The following is a 9788-nucleotide window of genomic DNA, read 5'->3' on the forward strand; positions in this document are numbered from 1 at the left end:
TTCCCATAATGTCATCTGGAAGCAATCCCTCCCAACAGCTGGATCTGCTTTCACAATTGGTAAACACGTGAAAGGGAAGGCAGGGAAGATGCCGAGTGTCACCAGAGAGCCTCTGCCCCACCCGCTTGGCTCACGTTCTGAGGCTGATCTGGGGTCTCTGCACAAGCCTCATCAAAACCGAGGCTGTCTTCAAACAAGCGGCCCACACGGCCATCCCTCCTCCAGAGGGTCAGCGTGTTCCCTGGGGGAGAAGTTTTCCGAGTGCTTCGCAGATAAGATTGATCAGATGCAGACCAGACTGCCAGCTGCCAAGCTCTCCGGGCCGCCCGTGGAGGCCAGCCAGCGCGCCTCCCCGCTTCCCACCGCCCGGTGCGGGCCGGGCTCCTGCGGGTCCCCCGGGGAGCCTCTCTGAGAGCAAAGCCTGCCCTGCCCGTGTCGCTGCCACCGACGCCAATAGAGAGACAAGAGCCCGAGGAGCACTCGCTGGGTCACCAGCGGGGATGAAGGTCCCCCGGGGGGGCGTGCTCCTGGGGCAGTCCTCACACAGACCCGATGGAAAAGCGCCCCGCTCGGAAGGGCGGGCCCAGGCCCAGCGCACAGCTGTCTCTGGGTGTTGGCTCACACCCGCTCCGCTCTGTCCACCAACGCGCTGAGCTCTGGGCCAGGAGGCCCAGGGCCCAGTTTCAGCTGGAATCGGTACGAGGGGACAACGCTCAGGCTGCAGGCGCTCCCCGCTCCCATGTGAAAAATGCTGTCCTTTCGGTCCAAGTTTCAAATTTGGGGGAAATCGGCGGCTGAACGCTCAGAGGGAGCACCAGAGCATGCCAGTGACCAGGCAGCCCTCGGAAGAGGCAGGAGAGGGCCCGTGTCACCGGCCCAGCGGTGTGGAGGGCCTCGGCAGGTGCTGGCCAGGTTAGGGGGGAGGTAGAGGCTGGGCAGGGCTCCCTTCCAAGCAGAGTCTCCAGGTAGCCAGGGCCGCACTCCGCACGAAGGGGCGTCCCCGTGCTGTGGGCCTCTGACTGCCGAGTTCTCCCAGCAGAAACGGGCGGCCGGCCGGCCCTCTGCTCAGACGGAAGGGCCTGCCAGGGCTGTGCTCTCCAGGCGAGGAGCGGCGGCCCAGCTCCTCAGCACAAGCCACAGAGGAGCCGCTTGGCTGAGGCCAAGGGTGTGCGGAGGGCTCTCCCTCTCAGTTCTGCTTCCACCCTGGGACTCTGCTCTCTCCCTCCTCCAGGTGCAAAAAGTATCCTGTGCGGAGTCAGAGGTCAGAAACTGCAGAAACTGCATCGTTTTATCACAGAAACTCACAGAGAGGAACCAAACCCACCTGTTTACCCACCTTGATGGTGACTGAATTCTGTACTGAGGTAGCGAGGTTCTTGTTTTTTTTTTTTTAATCCTCACTCGGGGACATGTTCATTGATTTTAGAGAGAGAGAGAGAGAGAGAGAGAGAGAGAGAGAAACATCAATGCCAGAGATGCTCCAACCAACTGAGCCACACTGGCCCATACAGAGGCTCTTTTTCTAAAATATATTTTTATTGATTTCAGAGAGGAAGGGAGAGGGGGAGAGAGAGAAACATCAATGATGAGAGAGAATCATTGATCAGCTGCCTCCTGCACGTCCCCTACTGGGGATTGAGCCCGAAACCCGGCCATGTGCCCTGACTGGAAATCAACCATGACTTTCTGGTTCATGGTTCGATGCTCAACCACTGAGCCACACCAGCCAGGCTGTACAGAGGTTCTTAATCCTGATGTTTAGACATGGGAGTCATCTCTCCAGTACAATAAGGAAGTGATGAGAGAGGGAGGGGCAAAGATAGCTCCTATAAGCTTTGACCAGGGGTTACAGTACCACCCTCAGCTCCTCTGCCCGACAAGAAGCGGGAAGGAGCCTCTGGGCCAGAGCAGACGCAGCCATCCTCTCCCCGCGCTCCCTGGCCGGCAGGGCTGTGGTTTCCTCCTGTGCGCGCCACCCACGTGGCTGCATGAGCAGTTCAGGGGCCTGTGTGACACAGACCGTATGCCACTGAGTAACTACCACGCAGAGTTCCTGTTATTACAGCTTCCGGTTGCTCTTGCTGCCCTCACCCCCCAACATGCGACCCTGCCCCGTTGGCGTGCTGGCTGACACGCTGTCCTGACTCTCACAGGCTTGCTCCAGGAATAATGCTATGCCAGGCACCTTGCGAGGCTCGGGGCGGGGTCAAGACTGTCTTCAGAGACCATGGAGGAGGCCTCTCATCAGAAAAGGCAGGGCAGGCCAGACACTTACTCTCTTCTTGGGGCTGGCCCTCGGCCCTCCCATTCTAGGTCAGTCTACAGTCTTGAGCCTGAGCCTTAACTAATCTGGAGAAGGAGGATTCTTTGCTGTTTTCTTATCACCTCTTTGTGGCTGAAACAAAGGCTTTTCCAGAAAACCATTCCCCGCCCCCCACCCCCTCTGCTTTGAATTAGGCTGGGTAGCCCAGTTGGGTAGCTCAGATGCTTAGAGCATTGTCCCAGTACACTGAGGTTGCAGGTTCGATCCCCAGTCAGGGCATATACAAGAAACAATCCACGAATGCATAGTAAGTGGAACAAAAATCAATGTTTCTCTCTCAAATCAATAAATTAAAATTAAAATAAAAAAGAAAGAAATACACTGGTTATTCTATTACTGGTGCTGGGCTGGGCCCCCCAGCTCCCAACCCACTAGCGTGGAAAAAGGCTGTTGCTGAACAGCCTGCCTGAGCTATTGCCAGCCCATGTTATAAGAAAGACCACTCTCACAGAAACAAGAAATCAATTTTTAAAATCCTAACTATACTTTATCAAGCTCAATATTTGATACCTTTCTACAGCATTTTAAATAGCTTCTCTTGTTTCCTTCCTAATGGTTTCCATCTTTGTCTCAATTATAAGTTAATGAGAACTACAAGGCTGACCAATGGCATATAAAGTTTTGTTTTTTTAAATTTCTGCTCATTTTTAGTGACCAATTAGAGCATCAGCCATGAAGGAACTGAGCTGGAGTTCTGCTGGTGTGACGTGGCGCGATAGTTCAGACGTGCCACTTGTCCATGGGTACGTGGAAATCCAAATTCCGTCTACAAAAGGCGATCGGAGGAGGTCAATGTAAAGAATTTGAAAGTGGGTTGCTGAAAAGCCAAATATACAAAGTTGAAAATGTCTCCCAGCCTCAACTAGAATGTAAGTGCCTTGCAGGCAGGAATGTTACCCATTTGTACGTAGCCGCACCCCAGGGCCTAGAACAGGGTCGGGCACACGGCAGGTGCTTAACACATGAGCTGCCTGTGCTTTGGGGCGCTTGCTGCCACTCCTCACATTCCACCAGGTGTTACCATTACTGCATTTTACTTCGAGACTGGAAGTTTCTTGAAAGCAGAAGTAAACTTTTGTCTCTGATGACACCTACATCATCGTGATTGGGGTTCAATACGTACACTAGTATATTGAGCATATTGAACTAACCAGGGATTCAATAGTTTTAAAACAAAATCCCACAGAGCTCCTGGGAAAAACCATGGCCCATTGCCGGAAACAAATCAGTTTCACTAAAAGAGAGATGTTGACAAGAAGCCAGGAAGGCTGGTCAACAACCTTAATTGCTCTAACCACTCACCCTTTAGTTGAGACATTGTCAGCTGAAGCAGCCTCCACCTTTGTTTTTCCCATGTAAGTTTCTGTTTATCCTGGCTAAGATGTTTTCCCCAAAGCCTCAATAAAAGGGATGGCAGGGCCAGAGCAGTGGGTAGTTCTCCCACTAGAGGTGGACTACCGCCTGGCCCCCCATATCGCCAAATTAAATTTCTTCAAGTCTCCTTTCATTTGTGTGCGGCCCTTCTCCAGAACTCGAACCCTGAACCGGAACCCTGGACCACGCGGGACGTGGAAAGGGATTCCTACAGCCCAGGCTATGGAAAGGGAGCCCCCAGAAGTTTCTGAAGTCCCGTGTGGCAGAGAAGTAGATTTCCTGCCCCAGAAATCTGGCGAAAGAATCCATTTGAGGATTTCAGTCTCAGGAGAAAAAAAAAAAACACAAGGAAGGAGGCAGAGAAGGGGAGGCCTGCCCCACGGCCTAGAGATGAAGGGTATGTGGATGCCACTTAAGGACCAGGTGCCCGCCGGGTGTGTGCTTCCGTTTAACCACGGTCCCTGGGAGACTTGTTTTGGGAAAGATCAGAAGCTCTGACGATCATTACTGAAGAGGATTCAGAGAAATTATCGCCTACTCCGGGCTGAAGAGAGAACGAGTCCCGGTCTCCTTTTGGTGCCAACCTCTACTGAAATGTGCTGTTGTCAAATCAAAAAGGGGACAGAGCTGGAATGTCACAACTCTGATGCAAGTGAAATAAAAGGAAACCTGTATCATCCTAATCAAAGCATGTGCCACCTGAGTCGGCGCCCTGTCTCGGCCCTTGGCCTTGGTGGCTCTTGTGAGCGGGAGGTTAAGGGTTTGTTAAAGGAGACGGGTTTTGATTAAGTGTCGCATTTAGTGCGGTGTGACATGCTCTTTGTCATTGCAAGGGAAGATTGGGGACCAGGGGGAGCGTTAGAGCCAGTTCCCAATATAAATTAGGAGTCTTGGGGAATGAGTGCTTTGCAGTCAGCCTTGATCTTGCCCAGCGCCCGAGGAATGCGTGTAGGTGAGAGTGTGCACACGTGTACTAGTATGTGTGCGTGTATTTGGAGAGATGGCAAAAAAGTCAGTTTCCAGGTGCCTGCGCTAATGGGCTGGTTACCCCTCTTCGAGTTTGACTAGCAATTGTAACACAAGGCTCTAGTTCTAAATTCGTCCCCGTTCTTGATGCGCCGGGCAAAGGTCTCCGCGCCTTTTACTCCTTTGGAATTTCAGTGTTGCTTAGGGAAATCTCAAAGCACCCATTCCTCCCTCTTGGGGACCACGGCATGAGTTTGAAGATGCGGAAGCAGGAGCGAGCTTCGTGCCATTTCTAAGCGGAGGCCGTGGTAACGCCTCCCCTGACATCACCCAGAGAAAGGAGAAGGGGCAGAGCTGAAGCCGCCTCCCTCCAAATCTCAGATGTGCAGCACACCTGCAGCTTCTGACCCTGGCTTAGCTTGGCGCCGAGAGCACAGAGGTGACAGGCACAGGGAAGTCCGACTCCCTGGCGTGCTCACGAGGAAAGGGAGACAGGGCGGGGGTCGAGGGAAACCTCTGGAAGGGACCACTCCCACCCCAAACAGGTTCATCTTCCCAAAATGTCCCTGGCATCAAGAGGCCCTTCCCTGCTCAAAGCCCTTCCGTAACCCAGTCCTTCACTCCTATTGTCTGCGAAAGAAGAGCCACACCCTTTATGCTGGCATTGCTGCCACAGGTTCTAGGCACCGCCAAATCCGCCTCCTCACGGCTTCCCACGTGACTTCCTTGCTCCTGTCTTCCAGCGTGTGCTCCTGTGGCGCCCCCAGCCCATTGCCTTCCCGTGTCTCTCCCATGGAAAGGCTACCCATCTTCCAAGGGCGGGCTACAGCCAAAGGAGTCACCGGCCTCAGGATAACTTTTTTTAAAAAATCCAAATATATGAAAGGAGAGCCTACTGAGGGCCCAGAATAGCTCTAGGCACCTGGGGGAGGTCAGAGAACAGAACATATAGATGACTGCCTTCAAGGAGCTTGTACTATAGTAGTGTGTGTGTGTGTGTGTGTGTGTGTGTGTGTGTGTGTGTGTGTGCAGTAAACACTAAAGATAAGGAATAAATAGTACTACTTAGTAGCTGACCTTAGAGAGAGAGAGAGAGAGCAGGGAAGGGGAAAAGAGAAGCCCGAGTTTGGGGCCAGGGGCCAGCAGTGTCACAGGACGGTCAGGGCAGGGGTCCTTGAGGTGCTGGAAGAGTGGAGGGAGGCGAGGAAGCTAGCTGGGCAGACTCCTGAGGGAAGGGTGCTCTAGGCAAAGGCAGCGTCTAGGCAAAGGCCTCCAGGCGGAGCTGCCCAGTGTTCAGGGGGAATGGAGTGCCCCTCCTCAGGCCTCACTTTCCCAGGTGGCTCTGCACGCAGCATAGCTCTGGAAGAGTGTCTGTGGACAAAGAAGACGTTAGAAAAATGCATAATGTTGAATAATGAACAGAAGGGCCTCCACTGTCCGTTACAGCCGGTTCTGCGTTAAGGACGAAGTTAGTCAGGTAATGGAGCAGTGCTTGGGTTTTCATTGCTATATTCACAGGTAATTTTTTAAATCAGAAAAATGATTTATTTCTGTTCCTTTCATAGGTCTTACTGCTCAGGAAACAACCCTAAGTGTGTATCTGAGTACTGTACTGTCACACACTCCGTTTCAAAGCAAAACACGACAGGAAAAACTGACCCGCCATTCAGAGTTCTCCGCCTAAGGGATCTTGCTTTCTGACCTTACATTAATTTCTGAAAATAAAAATGTCAACTCCGAACACTGCGAAGGGGGTTGTAAAAAAAAGTATTTACTTTCGTTCGAGAAATGGGGTACTTTTTCTTGAAGAAATGACAAACTGAGAAAACACCACTTGACATCATTGGTGTCAGTCAGTGCAGGCGGACAGGAAAACACACTGTGCTAAGCTTTCTCTTTGATTTCCAGGAGACATTCTAGCCCAAGCTTTAATGTGCTTCCCATCTTCCCACAGAGGCTTCTCTTCCTGCTGCTTTCCATCCTTCCCCACGTTTTATAGTGGGCACAGCCTTGACAACTTCATTCACAGGAGCGCAGCCATTATCCTCTGATTTCTCCCCAAAAGGCTCTCTGACCACCCAGCTGGCCTGGCAGGTTTCATTCTCACCAATACGCCAGCCATGGAAAAACTCCACGGGACACAAATCCACCGGGTAGAAGACACCCATTGATTTTGGACTGCTGGGTGCAGGATTATGAAACCTTACCCTCCCGTTGTCAACAGGAAGCTGGATGTGAGTCCTTGCACAACAGGGCAAAAGTAGGCTTACAGCAGTATTGTTTACTAATTACCGCATTACCGTATGCACAGGCGAGTGTGACCCTGCACTTGCCTCGCCTGGGTCGTGTCCTTTACGCCCGCCGTGGGCCAGGAAAGCGACCGGCCCCTTCATCGGTCAGAGAACCACCACTGGCAGGTGGGCAGGGACACAGCGTCCGCGTCCTGCGGCGAGGAAGTGCCGCACCCACCAGAGCCAGCTGCTCGGCTTCCGGGGGGGCGAGGGGGGGGGACGCCGGGGCACCAAGAACCGGACTTGGGACCAAGTCTTCACGTCGGTGGCGCGAGGGCGGCGCTCGGCCTCAAGCCCCACGTGCCACGCAGAAACAGCGAAGGCAGTTTTTGTAAGACAGTCCAGTTATAAAAGGATGACCTGGCAATTGCCCTTTAACATGGGGAAAACGACAAATGCACTTGTGAAGGTGCAAACATCCCTTTGCTTCATGCAATAGTGCCTGCCCGTCCCCCTTCCCCACCTCTCCCGGACTCACCGGTTCCGGCCTCATCGCTGACACGTGGCGGGAGCTTCCCAACAATCGTCTGTCTCCCAGGGACACCCCTCCCGGCGCCTGCGCAGCTGGAACCATCCAGCCTTGGGGAGGGGAGGCCCCGCGTGTCTTTGGGCGAGTTACTCAGTTCAGTCGTCTATGAAATGGGGTTTACCTTTGCATTGCTCTGCAGTGGGACATTGACGTTGGTTTCAGTGCTTTGCTATTATAAGTTTTTGTTTTTTCTAAATGTTATGCAATGCATATGTGCACATAAGCCTTTTTTGACCTTTAGGATTATTTCTTAAGACAGAGTCTCAGAAGTGGCGTTATCGAGTTAATAAATATGAACGCTTCAAATACTTTAAAATGGATATTGCCAAGTTCCTCCTGAAAGAGGGTTGTATAGTGTTCGCTGCAATAGGCAACATGCAAAAATTCCAGCCTCCCTCCGGCCGGGTGGTCCAGAGGCACCCGGTTCGGTCCCGGGGCGCATGCAGGGGTCAGCCAAGGGGTGCACGAATGGATGGGCGGGTGGGTTGATGCGTTTCTCTCCCCCTCCTCTGTCTGTAAGACCAATGACAAATAAAAAATGAAAAATTCCAGCTTCATATGGCTTCAACTGCACTGAAAATTATTACTCAAAAAAAAAAATTTTTTTTGCTGACTTAATAGGTAGAAAGTGATTTTGTTTTCTTCTTCTTTTTAAAAATGTTTTTATTGATTTCAGAGAGGGGGAGGGAGCGGGAGAAGAGGATAGAAACATCAACGATGGCATGTGCCCTGACTCGGGAACCGACCGTGATCTCCTGGTTCTTGGGTCGATGCTCAACCACTGAGCCACTCCAGCCGGGCGATTTTCTTAGGTAAACTTTATACGAGGTCTATCAGAGAGGGACACCAGTCATAAGTGAATGTCCACTGAGTAAGTGACCAGCACCCCAGTCAAGAAGCTGAACATGACCAGAACCCCAGAAACCCTGCCACGCCCCCTTCACCCTTCTCACCCCACCCAAGGGCATCGCCATCCTGACTTTACCCCGTAGATTAGTTTGGGAAAGTGGCATTGTACATTTCAATTTCCTTGATTACTAGAGGAGCTCACTATTTTTCCATGTATTAGTCGATGAACTGTAGCTCTTCTGTGAACTGTCTTGTCAAGTTCCTCGTTCAGGAAATGGTTGGTTCTGAAGCAATCTCCTAATGTCGCGTTTGGCTAAAGTTGGACCACAGTCATCATGACATTGTTCAAAAATGGAGAAGTGTGTGTGTGTGTCTGTGTGTGTGTGTGTGTGTGTTGATGCTCGTGACCTCACTCTGACAACTCCACCCCCACTTATTTATGCCTCTTCACTGCAGAGCAAGATGGTGGCTCTCTAGGCAACACCTGGCAGGGGTAACTTTTCGGTGACAGAGCTGAGCCTAAATAGACGGCTGTTCTTTCGGTGTCTGCGAGAATTGCAGAAATAGGTCACTGAACCTTTTTAAAAATAGAACTGACACATTTGGAGAAAGCAGTTTTTCTGCTGAGGTAGTCCAAGATGAAGTGATCGTTAGAGGGCAGATGAATTTTAGACATTTGGTATCAAAAATAGGTATTCTTAATTGTAAGGACTCACAGGGAATACACTGCTTTTCAGGAGAAAAGTCTTTAAACATTGTTACCTGAACAGCCCATGTAGCGCTGTCCCACTCAGTTCTCATGTAGGTCCTTCTGAGGTACCAGCAGGAGCTCGCTAACCCCTGGCAACAGCGATTGACGGGAAGAGGAGGGTCCCATTATCCGCTGTGGTCAGTGTTGTTCCCTCAGCAAAGCCAAGGCCTCCTGTCTCATTGGGTGTGCCCCCCTGCCCCCCTGTTATTACACAGTCCCCCTGCTCACTCGGGGACGGATCCTCAGGGGTGAGTTATCGCCCCTGCAGCCCTTCCGCCTGGCTGACTGTGGCAGCCCAGCCCAGCATCCTTGCCCACAGGTGCCCCACGAGCTGTCGAGGGTCCCTAGCTCGGCAGTCCTTCTTACGTTAGTCTGTTTTCTCATTAAGGCTGTGTTGCTTCTGCAAGAGAGAGGGTACACGGAAAAATCACCGTGTAGACAGCAAATTAGTATATAAATACAAGTTCTTAGGATTATCATACCTTCTAGAGATATATCCCTACGTGGCAAAATGTTACCGTAATGAGAGTACAAACACATTGCACAGCGTGTTTTACATTGTACAGATGTGTCCACTTACATTATCCCATTGGCATCTTGGCGCCTGGGGAGGGAAGGCATTGCTGTCCCATTTTAGAGATGGGGGCACCGAGGACGGGATTTGGGACAGGAACCAAGGTGTTGTCACTCCCGGGCCAGGGCGGT

Source organism: Eptesicus fuscus, chromosome 11 (assembly GCF_027574615.1).
Source record: "Eptesicus fuscus isolate TK198812 chromosome 11, DD_ASM_mEF_20220401, whole genome shotgun sequence".
Lineage (NCBI taxonomy): Eukaryota > Metazoa > Chordata > Mammalia > Chiroptera > Vespertilionidae > Eptesicus > Eptesicus fuscus.